Source organism: Acomys minous, assembly GCF_964271855.1.
Source record: "Acomys minous genome assembly, chromosome: 7".
NCBI classification, from domain to species: Eukaryota; Metazoa; Chordata; class Mammalia; order Rodentia; family Muridae; genus Acomys; species Acomys minous.
The window spans coordinates 125,047,344-125,066,028 of NC_140488.1; the positions used below are offsets into that span (position 1 = coordinate 125,047,344).

General features: G+C 45.3%; 1 protein-coding gene across 9 annotated transcripts in view; it reads left to right on the plus strand.

Annotated features, from left to right (window-relative positions):
* Positions 1-11,042: 11,042 nt before the first annotated feature.
* The window catches only part of BCLAF3 (BCLAF1 and THRAP3 family member 3), a 68,262-nt gene continuing 60,619 nt past the window's right edge, over positions 11,043-18,685 (plus strand). For all 9 annotated transcript variants that reach the window (XM_084788542.1, XM_084788545.1, XM_084788546.1 and 6 more), the window contains exon 1: positions 11,043-11,186. The gene's annotated coding sequence lies outside the window, so the exon portion shown is untranslated. The remainder of the gene's footprint in view (positions 11,187-18,685) is intronic.

An 18,685-nucleotide genomic window follows, 5' to 3' on the forward strand; every position in this document is an offset into this window, starting at 1 on the left:
ATATTTAAGGCAGGATCTCTCAATTATATAGCTCTGGCTGTCCCGAAATTCAGTATGTAGGCTAGGCTGGCCTGGAACTCATATCTACCAGCCCCTGCCTCCTGACTGTTGGGACTAAAGCTGTGTACTACCATGCCCAGCCAACATGCTCCCTTTCTATTAAATCAATATTTCTCCCTTTGTTGTCATTCCCCCCCACACACACACACACATACACACTGTGTCATGTATGTGTGTGGGGGGGTGTGCTACAGGACAACCTCTGGTATTCCTGATCTATCCATTTTTTTTATAGTCACTCACTGGCCTGGAGCTCATTAAGTAGGATAGGCTGGGTGACCAGGAGCTCCAAGAATCTGCCTATCTGCCTCCTCACTACTGGGATTACAAGTGCACACCATCATATCTGGCTATTTTTTTAAACATGTAATTTTGGAATTGAACTCAAGTCTTCACTCTGGAACAGCAAGCCTTTACCAACTGAGCTAAATTGCCAGCCCTAGAAAGATTTAAATAGGAATTTTATTAGTTAATTCTGTTTGACTGTGACCAAATACCTGACAAGAAACATAAGGGATGAAGATTTATTTTGGCTCATACTTTGAGGGGATACAGTCTATCATAGTAGGGAAATCATGGTGGCAGAAGCTGAGGTGCCTGGTCACAGTGAGTTGGTCCGTCCATAGTTACAAACAGTGGGGTAAATGCTGGGTCTCAGCTTGAGAGAGCTAGGGGAACTCAGGCAGATCAAGACATCAAGAATGAGGCCCTTTAAGAGGCCTGCTTGGTCTAGAGAGATGACACAGTGCTCAAGAGCACTCAATGTGCAGGGCTTGGTGGCGCACGCCTTTAATCCCAGCACCTGGCAGGCAGAGGCAGGTGGATGGCTGTGAGTTTGAGGCCAACCTGGTCTACAAAAGCAAGTCTAGGACAGCTAAGGCTACACAGAGAAACTCTGTCTCGAAGAAACCAAAACAAAACAAAACAAAAAAGCACTCAATGCTTTTCCAGAGAATGGTGGTTTATCAGCTCATAACAATTGGTAACTCTAGTTCCAGGGCATCCAGTTGCCTCCTTTGACCTGAGAGCACCAGGCATGCAAATGGTACACACATACATACACGAAGACAAAACATGCACATAGATAGATAGATAGATAGATAGATAGATAGATAGATAGATAGAGTGAGTGGAAAATATTTATGGGTTTTTCCCCCTTAAAACTCCTGGGGATGGAGAGATGGCTCAGTGGTTAAGAGCACTTGCTGTACTTCCAGAGCACCACGGTTCGATTCCCAGCAACCACATCAGGCAGCTTTCATTCATCTGTAACTCCAGTTCCAAAGAATTCAATACTCTCTTCTAGACACCCCGGACACCAGGCACACATGTAGTGCACAGACATAAATGTAAACAAACATATACAAAGAATATTTTTCAATGGCTGATGCTTCTGGTATAATGTCACATACCTTTTGGCAGGATAAAATTTGGGTGAGGTACCTTTGTCAGGGTACCTTTGTCAGGGCTGTGCCAAGGTGTACCCTTGAGAAATTGCATCTTGCAACAGATCTTGTGTACGAGGTTTATTGGGGGAGAGAAGAGCAAAAGGCCATCTCAGAATGGGGACATGAGGGAAAGATGGAGGCAGATAGGCAGGGAGATAGGGAGAGGGCCAAGGGGAGAAGAGAGGCACAGGAGGAGGCAAAGAGAGCAGAGAGAAACATGGGCCAGGATGAGGATAGAGACAGGAGGGAAGAGAAAGGGGTGTGGCTTTTATGCATGGCACATCTGGCAAGCCTGGTGGTGGCGCATAATGACATAAGCAGCTGCTAGAGTTCTTAGAGCAGGCCAGTGGACTTGCCTGTTTGCTAACACCTTTAATCCTTGAGTTCTAGGCCAGCCAGGTCTACATAGCCTGTTCTTGCCTAAAGCTTGATTGTGAGTGTAAGTTACAGCTCTGAGGGAAAAGATTTCCCCAATGGAAGAGTTGCAGATGTGAAGGGAAAGGTATCCCAGCAGTGAAGACCCAAAGAATACCACAAAGTCACACCTCACAACAAACCTCACACAGGTGATTTATGGGGAGGGTTTAAAACCCCAGGAGGGGTGGCTGCCTCTGCTCAGGTGGGCAAGAAGCAACAGAGAACTGGGCAGAACACAAGGTGTATATAGGGGTGTCGGGGGGGGGGGGGGTGGATCTTCCAGCCTGGCCTAGGATTGGTAGAATTGTGGCCAGATCCTGGGCTTTTTTTTTCCTCTGTAAGGCCTGCATCTGTTTGTTTTTTGGTTGGCTTGTTTGTTTGTTGGTTGGTTGGTTTTTCAAGACAAGGTTTCTCTGTGTAGCCATAGCTGTCCTGGACTCCCTTTGTAGACCAGACTGGCCTCAAACTCACAGCGATCCACCTGCCTCTGCCTCCCAAGTGCTGGGATTAAAGGCGTGTGCCACCAGGCCCGGCCAAGGCCTGCATCCAAGCGCTGGAGCCTGGCGCAGTGGCACACGCCTTTAATCTCGGGAGGCAGAGGCAGGCAGATCTCTGAGTTCGAGGCCAGTCTGGTCTACAAAGTGAGTCCAGGACAGCCAAGGCTACACAGAGAGAGACCCTGTCTCAAAAAATGAAAACAAAAAAGGGGGGTGGGTGGGTGCTGGAAATGGCTAGCCATTAGAGTAGTCTGTAAGGAGAGTTTGCTACTGTAGCAATTTCAAGACTGGGGAAAAAAGCTCATGAGTAGGAAGAAAAGGGTAGGAAGAAAAAGGTGCTCCAAGGAAGATAATGGATAACTGGCAGAACCAATCAAGGAGAAAGGGAAGGAGTCAAGAAGGAAAAGGGCTCCAAATCCTAGAAAACATCTAGCCTCTCTAGCCCACTTGGAGGACTCTCAGATCTGGGGCCCTATCAATCTTAGTAAACTGGAAAGATGGCTCAGTCATTAAAAGCATATGCTGCTCTTCCAGAGGACCCGGGTTTGATACCCAGTACCCACATAGCATCTCACAATTAGTCATCTCCCCAGCTATGAGTGACTCTTAACACCAGTACCATCCAACAGAAATGGATGAATCACATCTATTTTTGACTTGTTGGTAGGAGGTCTAGAAGAGAGAAGTAATAACCTTTGCATTGTATTATTATAAAATGTATCATAATGCCTATTATGGTCTCTTTTCCAACCATTCTACAAGAAAACAATAGGGTACCAAATTTATTTGAGGTGGAGGTAAGAATGGTGTTACTTATCTGTGATTTCCATTTGCCAGGAGGCATAGCCAGGAGCACTTGAAATCTTGTCTCAAATAAACAAAACAACAAAAATGAAAGGATGGTGTCCATTCCAAAAAAAAAAAATTGTATCATGGGCCAAAAGAAGAGGAAGAGAAATCAGGGCCAGTTATGTATATTAATTGTCATTAATAGTTAACAGAAAACACACGTGGTTCTTTCAGTTGGGATATAAACATTGATGTCAATCCTGAGAGAGTACACTTAATACAACCTAAAATAGAACACGCACAGAACCTCTGGGGAAAATCTAGGCCAGAAGTATTTTCAAGGGACAAGGGAGCTATCTGCCCTACTTCATGTTTTTCACCTATCAGCCTTTAAAAAAAGAAAGCCACATAGAAGGGCAGCTGCAATACGTGTCAGACCTACCTATTAATTTTCCTCTGAATCTGTCTCTCTCTAGCAAGTGACATGGATGATGAAGTCTTTGCCTAAGCCTATCTCAAAGCATAAATTAATTGCTCCTATTTTTTTATTTTTCTTATTTAAACATTATTAGTCATGATTCTCTAGAGAAACAGAAATATATGCATGAGTATGTAAGTATGTGTGTGTATGTATGTATGTGTGTATGTTCTGTTGTATAGCATTTTTGTACTAATGGAAACACTTCTACCAGGAGAAAGGGGGAGACTCATGATACTCAAGGTGTCAAAAAAAAAACAAAAGGAACAAACAAAACCATTCAATGTTCACAAGTCTGAAAAAGCTGGAACTTAAGCTGAAAGTTGCAAGATTTACCAGGCCCCTCCCCCAGTGTTATCCAAGTCATAAACAACCGCTGGGGAGGAGACTCTGACAGAGAAGGCTAGGTTGGCTCAAGGATGCTTCTGGCACCTGTGGAGCTGCCTGCAAGCTGTGCACAGAGCTCCAGGTTGCAGAGTTCTCTGGCTGTCCCTCGTGCTGGGGTGGGCCTTTTAGTGAGGCAGCTGCATTTGAAGCATCTATTCCCCTGCAGGTCAGTCTGTACTCATACTTCGCTTAACTACACTAGTAAAAACTCACTGTGGGGCTGGAGCGATGGCTCAGAGGTTAAGAGCACTGCCTTCTCTTCCTAAAGGTCCTGAGTTCAATTCCCAGCAACCACATGGTAGCATATAACCATCTATAATGTGATCTGGTGCCCTCTTCTAGAGTGCGGTTGTCTATGCAGGCAAAACACTGTATACATAAATAAATAAATCTTTTTTAAAAAAACCTCATTGTTTCACCAAGTTGGACTTTGAAGAAATGGCTACTTTGGTCTGTTGCGGGTTCCCTATCTAGGATGTGTAGGTGTGTGTGTGTGTGTGTGTGTGTGTGAGAGAGAGAGAGAGAGAGAGAGAGAGAGAGAGAGAGAGAGAGAGAGAGAGAGAGAGAGAGAAGAGAGAGGGGAACTACTACAAAAAAAGGATTTGTTAGGCTGGGTCCCACAAGTAGATGGTAGATAATCTAAACAATGACTGTTTGCCCCCTACAGAAGCAGAAACCTGTTAGCTACTCAAGCTAAGAAAGCTGGAAGTCTCAATACAAGTGACACTGATGGTTACCTACACGTTCCTTTGCCGTTCAGCATCCGGCAGAGGGCCTGAGTCCCACTGCCGGTGGGTCAGTCCAGATGGTGCCTGCCTCCGGTCTAGAGCAGGCAGACCTTGAGATCAAAGGTCCCGAGGTCCAGTTTCTCGCTCAGGGGCAGCACAGAGCACTCTGGGTGAGGCCCAGAGCCTGGGACCAGGCCTGGAGCACTAGGCCAGGTTTCCAGTCTTTCCGGAGGAGGGGGGGGGGCCGGAGGTGGAAAATGACAGCCCCTTGTTTGACAGAGGAAGGAGGCAGATGTTCAAAACCTGATGGCAAGCAGGTATGGTGAGCAGCAGCCCCAGGCAGTGCTTCACTGGGAGGATGGGGGGTGGGGTCAGCACTGAGCTAGTGGCATGGTGGAGCAAGGTCCCAGTGGCTGCAAAGGCAGTTCCGCCATTGCTGCCTGACCCCTGGGCAGCCAGTAGTGGTTCCCCCTGGAATAAATGGAGTCTCAGAGGGTCATGATGGAGGAATGGCAAGCAAGAGAGCCTCTGAGTACTCCAGCCAGCCTTTGTTTATAAACCTTGGGCAGCGGAGAGGGGTTTTGAGGGTGAATGTGTCTGATTCGCTAGGGCTTAGGGTGCCAGGACAGTTAATCTACACACAGTGGCACAGTGCCTCATTTACATGCATTGACACAGGACCCTAGCACAAGAAGGAAAACACAGTACTTAATTATCCTGTAGGTGAGGGAATAACTCCTAAGTATGATTAAAGGTCATTTGTTGAATAGGGTGGGGGTACTTTCAGGAATTCCCTGTGCTAGCTAAACAAGTTCCTTATCAGGAAAGAATCCAGCCTGTGATCTTCCCTGAGGGCTATGGGACCCTCCTTACAAGATCTGGAGTTCCCAGATCAGATGGAATGAGAACCCCACTGAGAAAAGGGAGTCCACTGTCATAGACCTAGAGCAAAAATGGCTATCTAGAGAAGTCCGACTTCAACCTTATCCAACAGAGTCCCACAGTCCTTAAAAGAGTATCTCTGTAGCTGTGTTGAGAAGCTGAGGCCACTGGAGTCTGATGGTCACAGGTGATGGCGTGGTCGTTAAACACATCTGCTGAAAAAGTATAGTGTGCTTGCACATTCTGGCTCTTTTCCCCACCTTTGTTCCATTTGAGTCCCAGGCCTATTTGGATGTTGCCACCCACATTCAGAACAGGTACTTTCCCCCTCCATTACTGTTCTACATGTCAATCATCTCTGACACCACCCCCACAGATCCCCTCAGAAGTGTGTCTCTAGGCATTTCAATCTAGTAAGGTTGACAGTCAGATCATGACAAACACATTTGAAGCTACCCACTGTTCCACTCAACTGCCTTACAGGGAACACAAATGGTAAGGAAATGAAAGCCAAAGAAATTAATGGGAAAGGCCAATAATATTCGGTTTCAATAGTATTCTGTGTGTACATGAATATGCAGTGGTCATATACATACAAATATGTTGCCACGGACGGCCGTGATGGTGCACGCCTTTAATCCCAGCACTCGGGAGGCAGAGGCAGGTGGATCGCTGTGAGTTTGAGGCCAGCCTGGTCTACAAAGCGAGTCTAGGACAGCCATGGCTAACACAGAGAGACCCTGTCTGGAAACCACCCCCCCAAAATAGAACTATGTTGCCACATGCAAATTGTTTTTGTCTTGTTTTGAGACAAAGTCTCATGTACTCCAGGCTTGCCTCAAACTTCCTATGTAACTGAGAATGATCACGAACTCATCCCAAATGCTAAGGTCACAAGGATAAGCAGTCATTCTCAGCATCATGTGCAAATTGTTTACCTGCTTTCTCCATGGAAACAGACAGAAAATAGAGCTAAGAGCCATCTGTTTGTCTTGACAGAGGTCACCTTTTCAGAGGTGAGTCGAAAAATAATACAGTCACTATAGAGAGACATATATATGCACATAGCCATGAAATACACACAAAAATAATTGAAGAGAAAGAAGACCATATTTCTTTTTGTTGTTGGTTTGTAGCCCTGGCTGGTCTGGAACTAACTATGTAAACCAGGCTGCCCTGGATTATCAGAGATCCACCTACCTCTGCCTCTCAGGTGCTAGGATTAAGTGTGTGCTACAATATTCAGTTTTCTTACACCTAACCAAACAGAAAAAAAACATTTTTTTTTTTGGTTTTTTGAGACAAAGTTTCTCTGTGTAGCCTTGGCTGTCCTGGACTCACTTTGTAGACCAGGCTGACCTCAAACTCACAGCAATCCACCTGCCTCTGCCTCCCAAGTACTGGGATTAAAGGCATGTGTCACCACCGCCCGGCAATACTCATTTTTAAATCACAAACATTTATGTACATCTAGAGCAATGACTACCGGATGGCTGGAGATGAAAGATGTTAAGCACCAACCTGATGGCCTGCAGGGGCATAGATGACTCAAATGCAGCTGCAGCCACCCCAACATGGGTGACAGCCCAAGAAATCTGCAACCTGGAGTTCAGCACACAGCTTGCAGGCAGCTCCACAGGTGCCAGAAGTATCCTCCAGGCAGCCCAGCCTTCTCTGGGCAGCTTGGTTGTCAGAGTCTCCTCCCCAGCAGTTGTTTACGACTTGGATAAGACTGTGATTATCCTGGTAAATCTTGCATCTTTCAGCTTTCTCAGAGTTTTAATTCAGAGAAAACTTCCGTAGAAAACATGGGTTTAAATTGACTAGAAGGTTTATGGGAAGTGAGAGCTCTCTGATCAGTGAAGACTGGGTGCTCAGACTAAGGGAAAGATACTATAGCAAGGATGAGGATTATGGATCCAAATAAAAAGGATTTGAAAACGCACAATTTTAGAAACAGAGCAGTCAGGTCTCTCCTGCATTTTGTCATTACAACATGACATTACCACAGATAAGGCTCATGCTTCGGAACCACATAATTGAACAACAAAAAAGAACCACAAAACATCTTTGAAGCAGACTTATGAATTTTTTATGTTTAGATGCACTCAAAGCTAATACCTGACACATGTGGCTTATAGGTTTGGGCATACCTGACAGATTTCCTAGGGTACATCACCATGAGAAGTAAAAGTTATTTGGTGGCTGGGGAGATGGCTCAGTTGATAAAGTGCTTGCAACTATAAGCCTGAGGACCTGAGTTTGATGTCTGGAATCCAAGTAAACAACCTGGGTGTGGTAGCTGCCAGCTTGTCATTCCAGACCAGCAGGAGGCTCCCTGGGGCTTGCAGCTAGCCAACTTTGACTAACTGATAAGCTCTGGTGTCCTAATAAGGGTTTCTATTGCTGTGATGAAACAGCGTTGTTGGAATTCTGCTAGGAAAAGGTAGGAATGCAAGGATTCTGCTTCACACTGCTTACCTGCCACGAGGGGGGGAGGGGGGCGCAGCCCTGCCATGGGCCATATCAAAGACACCCTCCACGTGGTGATGCTCTCTCTTTCCCTCTCTACTTCTCTACCTTTCTGCTCTATCTCTACCTCTCACTACTTCTTTACCTCTCTGTACTTCTCTCTCTCTCTCTCTCTCTCTCTCTCTCTCTCTCTCTCTCTCTCCCCCTCTTACTCTCTCTCTCTGTGTCTCTGTCTGTCTCTCTCTCCTCTCTCCTCTCTCCTCTCTCCTCTCTTCTCTCTCTCTCTCTCTCTCTCTCTCTCTCTCTCTCTCTCCACCTGTGTCTCCAGAGACTGTTGCTGAATCTCCCTATTAAACCTCTTAAGTGAATCTGTTACGTGGTGTGATTCCATCCCTCTGTACAGCTCAAACTTCCGCCCTACAGCTTTTTTTTTAATTTTTAAATTTTATTTTATTAGTTTATTCTTATTACATCTCAATGATTATCCCATCCCTTGTATCCTCCCATTCCTCCCTCCCTTCCATTTTCCCCTTACTCCCCTCCCCTATGACTGTGACTGAGGGGGACTTCCTCCCTCTTTATATGCTCATAGGATATCAAGTCTCTTCTTGGTAACCTGCTATCCTTCCTCTGAGTGCCACCAGGCCTCCCTATCCAGGGAACATGGCTCAGAGGTTAAGAGCACTGGCTGCTCTTCCAGTGGTCCTGAGTTCAATTCCCAGCAACCACATGGTGGCTCGCCATACAGCTTTTTAACAAGTACGACCAAAGAGCAAGTTGGAGAGGAAATGGTTTATTTGGCTTGCACTTCCAGATCATGATCCATTATTGAAGGCAGTCAGGACAGGAACTCGAGCAGGGAAGGAACCTGGAGGCAGGAACTGACGCAGGGGCCATGGAGGGGTGCTGCTTACTTGTTTACTGCCTTGCTCCCCATGGCTTGCTCAGCTTGCTTTCTTATAAAACCCCAGACAACCTGCCCAGGGATGGCAGTACCCACAGTGGGCTGAGCCCTCCATCATCGATCATTAAGAATTAAGAAAATTCTGTACAGCCGGATCTTTTGAGGCATTTTTCTCAGTTGAGACTCTCTTCTTTAAGATGATGCAAGCTTGTGTCAAGTTGACATAAAACTATCTAGGGCATTGGATCTCAGTGAAAGACCTTGTCTCAGAAAAATGAAGGTGGTCTATTCCTGAGTAACCATACTTAAGGTTTACTTTTCACCTTACTGCACACACATATGCTCAAAGAGTTTAAAGGGCATTTGGGTTAAAGGAGCTAAGGAAAAATGAGTCTCTCATACAGGCTGGATTCATTAGGATGATGATTATAAATGACATGAAGATGAGAACCAATACCGTGCTGTCAGTAGGTGACAGCAACTAGGGACAAGGGAGGTTAAGGGGGCTGGAGAGATGGCTCAGAGGTTAAGAACACTGCCTGCTCTTCCAAAGGTCCTGAGTTCAATTCCAGCAACCACGTAGTGGCTCACAACCATCTATAATAAAATCTATAATAAAATCTGGTGCCTTCTTCTGGCTTGCAGGTGTATATTCAGGCAAAACATTATATACACAATAAATAAATAAATCTTAAAAAAATAAACCAAGGGAGGTTAACAGGTGGTTCTACCGGACAGTACAAAACTCTGGGAAAGTTATTTTTACAAAGGAGAAACTTCAAAGGAAAAGACACATTCCACTTGGAGATTATGTAGACTATGTGAGAAAAGAAAACGTGAAAGTAGCCAGGTTGGTAGCACAGTGTAATCGCAGAGTACTTGCACACTGAGTGCATAGCCCTAGGTTCCATTTGCAGCACAGTAGACAGAGGGAGAGACATAGAGTGACACATAGCACAGGGAAGGGACAGGAAGATAGCTCTATTAGGACAGTGCTTGCTTTACAAGGATCAGGACCTGAGTCGGAGCCCCAGAATTTGTGTAAAAAGAGGCAGGTATGATGGCACATGCTTGTAACTCCAGTACTGAGGAGGCAGAGATAGGGAGATCCCTAGGACGTGCTAGTCAGTCAGCTTTGTCCTCTCACCTTCATATATAGAGACACACACACTCACACCCACCCACACACACACACACACACACACACAGAGAGAGAGAGAGAGAGAGAGAGAGAGGGAGAGAGAGAGAGAACGAGAGAGAGCCCTATAGGCACAAAAGAGGAGTAAGAAGAGTGGATCGCTGTGAGCTCAAAGGCAGCCTAGTCTACAAAGGGAGTCCAGGACAGCCAAGGCTAATACAGAGAAACCATCTTGAAAAACCAAGGGGTGAGAGAGAGAGAGAGAGAGAGAGAGAGAGAGAGAGAGAGAGAGAGAGGGAGAAAGAGGAGAGCAGACAGAGGGGTTGCTATTTATTGGTACTATTAAGCTATTTGTAAAATTAGAAGTTCCTGTTTTCCAAATAGAAGCTTCATTTGAGGCTATGGGAAATGGTTAAAAGTTAGGTGACTGGTTAGAAATTAAGTAGGTGGGAATGGAGGCTAAGGAGAAGCCGACTCAGGTGAGTTGATTCTGGAATGGCTTTGAGAAGTGCTTGGCGGATACCTCTGCCTCTTGGTGTGTCTAGCTGCACACTAGACAGGAAAAGGTCCGCGATCCTCAACTCCAAAGAGCCAAGAATTAGCGCCACCCAGTGCTTCCCTTCCTTCCAGCCTGATATGCCCCTTGGGCACTTTGCCCAGCCTCTTAGGGAGCTGCGGTGAGCACAGTCAGCAAAGGGCTAGAGCGCCTGCTGGAGCAGCCTGGGCGGGGCTGGGAGCCCTAGAGTCTCCTTGAAAGCAAGTTTGGCGGGAGGCTGACACGATGGGCGGGGCTAGAGTGGGAGGTGGGGACAGGCTATTCCGGAAGGAAGTGGTTCCGGGTCTCCTGGACTCGCAGGGGTGGCTGGGTGCTTGTTGGAGCGGGAGGCGGGAGCTGAGCGAGGGGCGAGGCCTGAAGGGACCTGCAGAGTCCGTGGTGTCGGAGGCTTTGGTGACTGCGAGGGCTATGGTGACGACTTCTCTGTGGGGTGAGCGGTCCCGGGAGCGGGTGGAACGAGGAGGCCCGGGTCTGTGAGGAAGGGAGGGTGTGTCCTTCGCCTGGGAGAGATGGTTCTCACGGTGGCGGGAGGGATGGCAGGGAAGGCGCGGCGGGCCGCCTCAGTTTCCCCGGGGACAGCGTCCCTTCGCCCCTCACGCTGGGTCACCTCCTTCCCTGTGCGGCTGCCGCCCGAGCAGGACAGGCCTGGGCGCGCGCTTGGCTCGCAGGCGTTCCGAAGCTGTCCCACGAGTGTCTTTCCCGAGACGCCTGGAGTCGCAGCACCTGTCCACCACCCGAGTCTGGTCCCCGCCCACGGCGTCGGGCAAGTGGCGACTCCTTTCTCGGACCCTTGGGATGAGGAAGGGGGTGGTGTCCCGAGAACTGAGACTTCGTCCCTGGCGGCCTCAGATGCCAAGCCCGCAGGACCAGAGCTCCTGCTTTGTCCGTGACAGACGCTCTGGCTGCAGTACCCGCATCTTCGTGAGAGAACGTCGAAGAGTAGTGAAGAGGGCGGCTCTGAGGAATTTAGTCAACTGTGCCACCGTCAGGACTGTCCTAGAAAAACTTAAACCCCTAAATATTTTCCCCTTGAGGGGGCGTTTTGAACTACACCTTGAATGATTTCTTTTCGGGGACAAATTATAAACTGCTGGTAGAAAACAGGGTCCTCGAGGCTCCTAGTCAGGCGACCTTGTGGGCATCTTTTTGTTTTGTAGCCCTGTTGATTAAAGCTATGCCCTCCCCCATGCCGAGCAAGCACTCCACCATGGAGCTATGTACCTTTTGAGTCAGTGTCTCACCTTAAGCTGATGTTTATCTCATGCAGGCAAAGCAGGACTCGAACTTTCTATCCCCGCCCCACCCCCCACCCCTCAACCCCCCACCCCCGTTCCTGAGTAGTTGGGATTCTAGGCCTGCACTGTCAGGCATGACACATTTTAACATTTTTTTTCCAAGATGTAAACAGGTTACTCCCCCCCCCCAACCCACCTTTTTAAAAAAAGGCTTTGCTGTAGTTTCATAATGAGCCTTGTTTGTTCATTTGTGTTGGGGCTTGCTTGCTTGCTTGCTTGCTTGTTTTCTTTCTGAGACTCTTCTAGCCCAGGCTGATCTTGAACTCACAGGGTAGTCAAGGATAGCCTTCAACTTCTGATCCTCCTGCCTCTGGCTTGTAAATACTGGGGTTACAGGAGTATGCCACTCGTGCCTTTATTTTCCTTGTTTATTGATAGCAGTTTAGCTTCTCATTTACTCAACTTTCTAAAAAACTAGTTTAGTAAGGGATTTTCCAAATGAATAAGGGTTTTTGTTTGTTTTGGTTTGTCGAGACAGGATTTCTCTGTGTAGCCTTGGCTGTCCTGGACTCGCACTCACAGGGATACGCCTGCCTCTGCCTCCCGAGTGCCACTACCACCCAACTGAATAAGGGTTTTGAAGTCATGACCTCTTTGAATTATAATATATCTGAGTATTTTGGCCAAATCACTTAACTTTTTATTTCCTCAGCAATGAACTTTTAGGGTCATATGAGACATTTATGGGAAGTCCGTTTCACATACCTTGTCTTACTGCAGTTTTTGCTTTATTTTATTTTATTTTATTTTAAAGATTTCTTTATTATTATGTATAAAGTGTTGTCTGCTTGTATACCTGCAGGGCGGAAGAGGGCATCAGATCACATTACAGATGGTTGTGAGCCACCATGTGCTTGCCGGGAATTGAACTCAGGACCTTTGGAAGAACAGGCGGTGCTCTTAACCACTGAGCCATCTCTCCAGCCCTTTTGCTTTATTTTAAAAAATTAAGGGCACAGAAGCATCGTGAAGCACAAACTTTTTTTTTTTTTTTGGTTTTCCGAGACAAGGTTTCTCTGTGTAGCCTTGGCTGTCCTAGACTCACTTTGTAGACCAGGCTGGCGTTGAACTCACAGCGATCCGCTTGCCTCTGCCTCCCAAGTGCTGGGATTAAAGCCATGGGCCACCACTGCCCGGCATATGCACAAACATTTTTTTAAAGTAATTTTTTTTTGGAGTTGGGCAGAATGGCTCAGGAAAGTGCTTGCTGTGCAATCTTGAGGACCTGGGTTCAGATCCCTAGTACCTAAATAAAAAAACAGCCCTGCAGTATTTATCTCTAATCCCAGCTCTCTGGAGGCAGAGACAGGAGAGTCCCTGGATCTTGCAGTCCATTCAGTTAAGCTGAAATGGCAAACTTCCGGGTTGGATGAGAGACCCCCTGAGAAAATAAGGTGGAGAGCTATTGAGGAAGATGTCGATCTCTGGTCTGTGCATGATTGCACATACATGGACATATATGTACAAGGACATATACATCATTTTTTAAAAAGTTTGAAACCTGTTCTGAAGCTAGGCAGTTCAGTTGGTAGAGTACTTGCCTAGCATGTTTGAAGCCATGATTTCAGTTTCCAGCACTCAAGAGACGAAAGATTGCAAATTCATATTTGCCTCAGGCTCCTGGATTACAGGTATGTGGCACCATGTCTGACTAAGGACCACAAGTTTGAGGTCAGCCTAGATACTTTATTAGACCCAGTTTCACGTGGTGTAGTGGCTCTTGTCTTAAATCCCAGCACTCGGGGTGGCAGAGGCAGGCAGGTCTCTGTGAGCTCAAAGCCAGCCTGGTCCACATAGTGAGTTCCAGGACAGCCAGAGCTAATAGTGAGACCCTGTCTTGAAATAACAATAACAAAAAAACAAAACAAAGACCTAGTTTCAAAAACTCTTCTCTAGCACTTGGGAGGCAGAGGCAGGCAGATTGCTGTGAGTTCGAGGTCAGCCTGGTCTACAAAGCAAGTCCAGGACAGCCAAGGCTACACAGAGAAACCCTGTCTCCAAAAACAAACAAACAAAAAAACAATAACAGAAAGCAGAAAAAAACAAGCAAAACAACAACAACAAAAAAAAAACTTCTTAAAAAACAAAACAAAAAGCCGGGCGTGGTGGTGCACGCCTTTAGTCCCAGCAACTCGGGAGGCAGAGGCAGGTGGATCACTGTGAGTTTGAGGCCAGCCTGGTCTACAAAGTGATTCCAGGACAGCCAAGGCTATACAGAAAGACCCTGTCTCGAAAAACAAAACAAAACAAAACAAAACAAAACCTCTTCTGTGATAACTCTTTGGCCCCAAACCATACTCTTTCATACTCTCAAGTTCTAAGTTTAATTTCTTCTTCACGGTGCATAAATTTTTTTGAACATAGCTCCCTTTTTGTCTGTTTGTTTTAAAGACAGGGTCTCATTTAGATCTTCTTGAGTCAAATCCTTTGCCTTGACTTCCTTTGTGCTGGAAGTGTGGGATTATAGGCATATGCCATCTCACCTAGATCACTTTTCTCTCTCTGCCCTTCATTTTCTTGTGACAGGATCTCATATAGTCCAGACTGGCCTCAAACTCAAAACGTAGCTGAGCTGGATCTAGGATTTCTTCTGAAGCCTCTGTCCCTTAAGTATTGGGATTTCAGGCATGGTGTGTGCATCACACTTGGTTTATATCAGTGGTTCTCAACTTTCCTTTTTTTTTTTTCCTTTTTCCTTTTATTTTTTGAGAAAGGGTTTCGCTGTGTAGCCTTGGCTGTCCTGGACTCACTCTATAGATCAGGCTGGCCTCAAACTCACAGAGATCTGCCTGCCTCTGCCTCCCAAGTACTGGGATTCTTGGGGGTTCTCAACTTTCCTTATGCTACGACCTATTAATATATTTCCTCATGTTATGGTGACCCCCAAGGATAAAATTATTTTTGTTGCTACTTTATAGCTGTAATTTTGGTACTACTATGAATTGTAATGTATATATCTGTTTTCTGATGGTCTTAGGTGACCTCTGGGAATGGGTCAATAGACCTCTAAAAGGGTCATGCCGCCCAGTTTGAGAATCATTGGGTTATATGGTTCTGGGGCCTGAACCCAGGGCTTCATGCATTTTAGGCAAGCACTATAGTATCTAAGCTGTTTCTCAGCCTCCTTCCTTTGTTATTTTAAGTGTTTTTTTAAAATGTTGTTGTGAACAAATGTTTATTCTGTAATTTTTACTGATAATAATGTTTACTACAGTGAATTTGTGTGTGGATGTGTGTTTATGTTAGTGATGCATGCATGTCAAGGCCAGAGGTTTGATATCAGGTGTTTTCCTAGATTGTTGTCTATCTTATTTTTTAAATTATCATTTATTATTATTAGAGTGTGGGGGAGTATACATGCATGTGTTCTGGGATGCATGTGGAGGTCAGAGGACAACTTTGTGCAGTCAGTTCTTGTCTACCTTTACATGAATTGGCGGGGGTGGGGGTTGGGGCAGTCAAATTCAGTTTGCAGGCTCATGTGCCAAGTGTCTTTCTCTGCTGAGACAGCTCATTGCCCTCTGCCTTGTTTTAAAGACCGCCTCTCTCAATGAACTTGGAGTTCATTAATTGTGGTAAAATGGCTGGCCAGCAAACGCCTTTCCATCCTAGTGAATATAATTGTGCTTGCATGAGATTTTATATAGGTAATAGGGATTTGAACTCTGGTCTTCTTGCATGGTGAACACTTTATCAGTGGAGCTATTCCTTCAGCCTCATACAATGATTTTTTAACTGGCCACTTTTTTTAATGCATCTCATAGAATTTGATTATCTGTTAGTCTCTGTGTCTATACACACACACACACACACACACACACACACACACACACACACACACACACACACACTTGAGAAAAGGTTTTACTCTTATAGCCCAGGTTGACTTCAGACTCACTGTGTAGCCCAGGCTGGCCTCAAACTCACAGCTACCCTCCCACTTCAGCCTCAAAGTGCCAGGATTATGGGTGTAAGCCATCATCCTTGGCCTCATTGTCAGTATTTTTTTTAAATAGCTCTTTAGGGCTGGAGAGGTGACTTGGCAGTTAGGAGCACGTTTCTCTGGTAGAAAACCTGGGGACAGAGGTCCTTCGTTAAATTCCCAGCCACCACATGGTGGCTCACAACCATCTATAATAGGATGTGATGCCCTCTTCTAGTGTGCAGGCATACATGTAGACAGAGCATTGTATACATAATAAATAAATACATCTTTAAAAAAATGGGATTCAGTTCTCATACCCACATGATTGTTCACAACTATTGAAACTCCAGCTAAAGGATTTCTGATAACCTTTTCTGGTTTTAGTGGATACTGCATGCGCACATGGTACACCTACATACATGCTGACCAACACTCATATATACAAAGGAAAAAATTCTTTTAAAAATGATTTATTTATTTATTATGTATACAGTGCTCTGCCTGCGTGTACACCTGCAGGCCAGAAGAGGCCATCAGATCTCATTGTAGATGGTTGTGAGCCACCATGTGGTTGCTGGGAATTGAACGCAGGACCTCTGGAAGAGCAGTCAGTGCTCTTAACCTCTGTGCTATCTCTCCAGCCCCGAAAAAGTAAATCTTTAATAAGACCATTTTTACACTTACTTATTTAGCATGTATTTGCATGCATGGCATGTGTGGAAGAGAGAAAGACTTGAGGGCTCTTTAAAAAAAAACATGGGTTCTCGGGGTCCAACTTAAGTCTCTGAGCTTGTGTGGCAAGAACTTTACCTACTGAGCTATCTCCCTAGTCCCTAGGAGCTTTAGTGTTTTTCTTTTAGTGGTCTACCTTTGTATTTAACCTCTTTCTAATGTGTTAATTTTCTGTGTATCTTTGTTTGAGACAGGAATTCCTTTAGCCCATGTAACCAAAGTAAGAATGATAAGCACCAGGGGTTCTGTGTTCACTTACAGCTCTTCTGCACTAAAGAACTGGTTATAGGTAACACTCTGTGTCTATGGGAATAACCCATGCCGGATCGCCTCACTTTTGCTTTCCCCTTTCCTCTGAGCTACTGACCACCCTCTTTTTCTTTTCTTTCTTTCTTTCTTTTTTTCTTTTTCTTTTTTTGTTTTTTGTTTTTGTTTTTGTTTTTTGAGACAGGGTTTCTCTGTATAATCCTGGCTGTTCTGGATCACATTGTAGACTAGGCCAGCCTCAAACTCAGAGATCTGCCTGCCTCTGCCTCCTAGAGTACTGGGATTACAGGCCTGTGCCACCTCCCCTGGCCCTGATCACTCCCTTATTCCTGTGGTCTCTTGCTGCAAAGGCTTTCCTGGGGGACTTTTTATTCACTACATTTGTAAATACTGAATTTGTATTTCGTGTGGAATCTTTTTGCATAATTTACCCATTTTAAGTGTACAGTTGAGTATTTTTAGTATTTTCATACAGTTGTACAAACATTATCATATGTCTAATTCTTCACCCAAAAAGCTCTTGCTGGGTGTGGTGCTAGATGCCTGGAATCCCAGGACTTGGGTGATATAAGGAAGAGGGGATCAGGAGACCAAGGTCGTTATCATCCTTTCCTGCACTGCAGCTGTGAGGCCAGTCTTCATGCTGGGAAACCCTGTTTTAGAAAACTAAAGGAAAAAGAAAAACCATTAAACTCATTAGCCGTTACTCCATTTCTGTGGATTTGCCTATACTAGATATTTTACATAAATGAAATTACACAGTATGAGATCTTTTGTGAATGACTTCTTTCATTTAGCACACTGCTTGTAGGTTCATCTGTGTTGTAGCATGTATTAATGCTCCATATTTTATGATTAGATAGTCCATTGTATATGTGTGACATATTTTGTTCATGTCTTAATGTACATTTAAGTTGTTTCTACCTTTTGGCTATTATGAATGCTCCTATGAACATTGTTGTAAAAATATTTTGTGTGGACATATTTTCAGTTATTGTGGTTGAATATATATGGAGTGGAATAATAGTTAGACCATATAGTAAAACTGTTTGACTGTAGGAGGAGTTCCCAGACTTTTTTAAAGTGTCTAGCTATACTGTTTACATTTCCGGCAGCAGTGTATAAGGATTGCATTAGCACTACATTATTAAAACACGTGTTATCATGGAATGTTGTAATTATAGCTTCATTGGCATGGAGTGGTATCTATTATAGTTTTGACTTAACAGTCCTCAATGACTAGTGGTTTTATGTGCTTTGTAGTCAGTTTTATGCTACTTTGGAGAAACGTCAATGCATCTCTTTTATTCATTTAAAAAGTTTGATTGCTACTGAGTTATGTTCTTTAATATATGGATGAAATTAAGTACATTTGGGGTGATATAGACACTTGTGGTTCTCCTCTTCCATGGGGGACTGATGGCTATCAGCCCACCAGGACAAGAGGAGCAGAAGAGGAGGCACAGGGCTTGGAAGGCCAGAAGCTCTCTGGGGACCATTCCAGGAACTAGTTCCACTTTAATCAGGGAGAACAAAGGCTAGATAGCCATGGGGGAGTTGGTGGGGGCCTCCAGGATAAGTGTTCATAATTGGTTGAAACCAGGCACCTTGTTTTTGTTTTTGGAGACAGGGTTTCTCTGTGTAGCCTTCACTGTCCTAGACTTGCTTTGTAGACCAGGCTGGCCTCGAACTCCCAGTGATCCGCCTGCC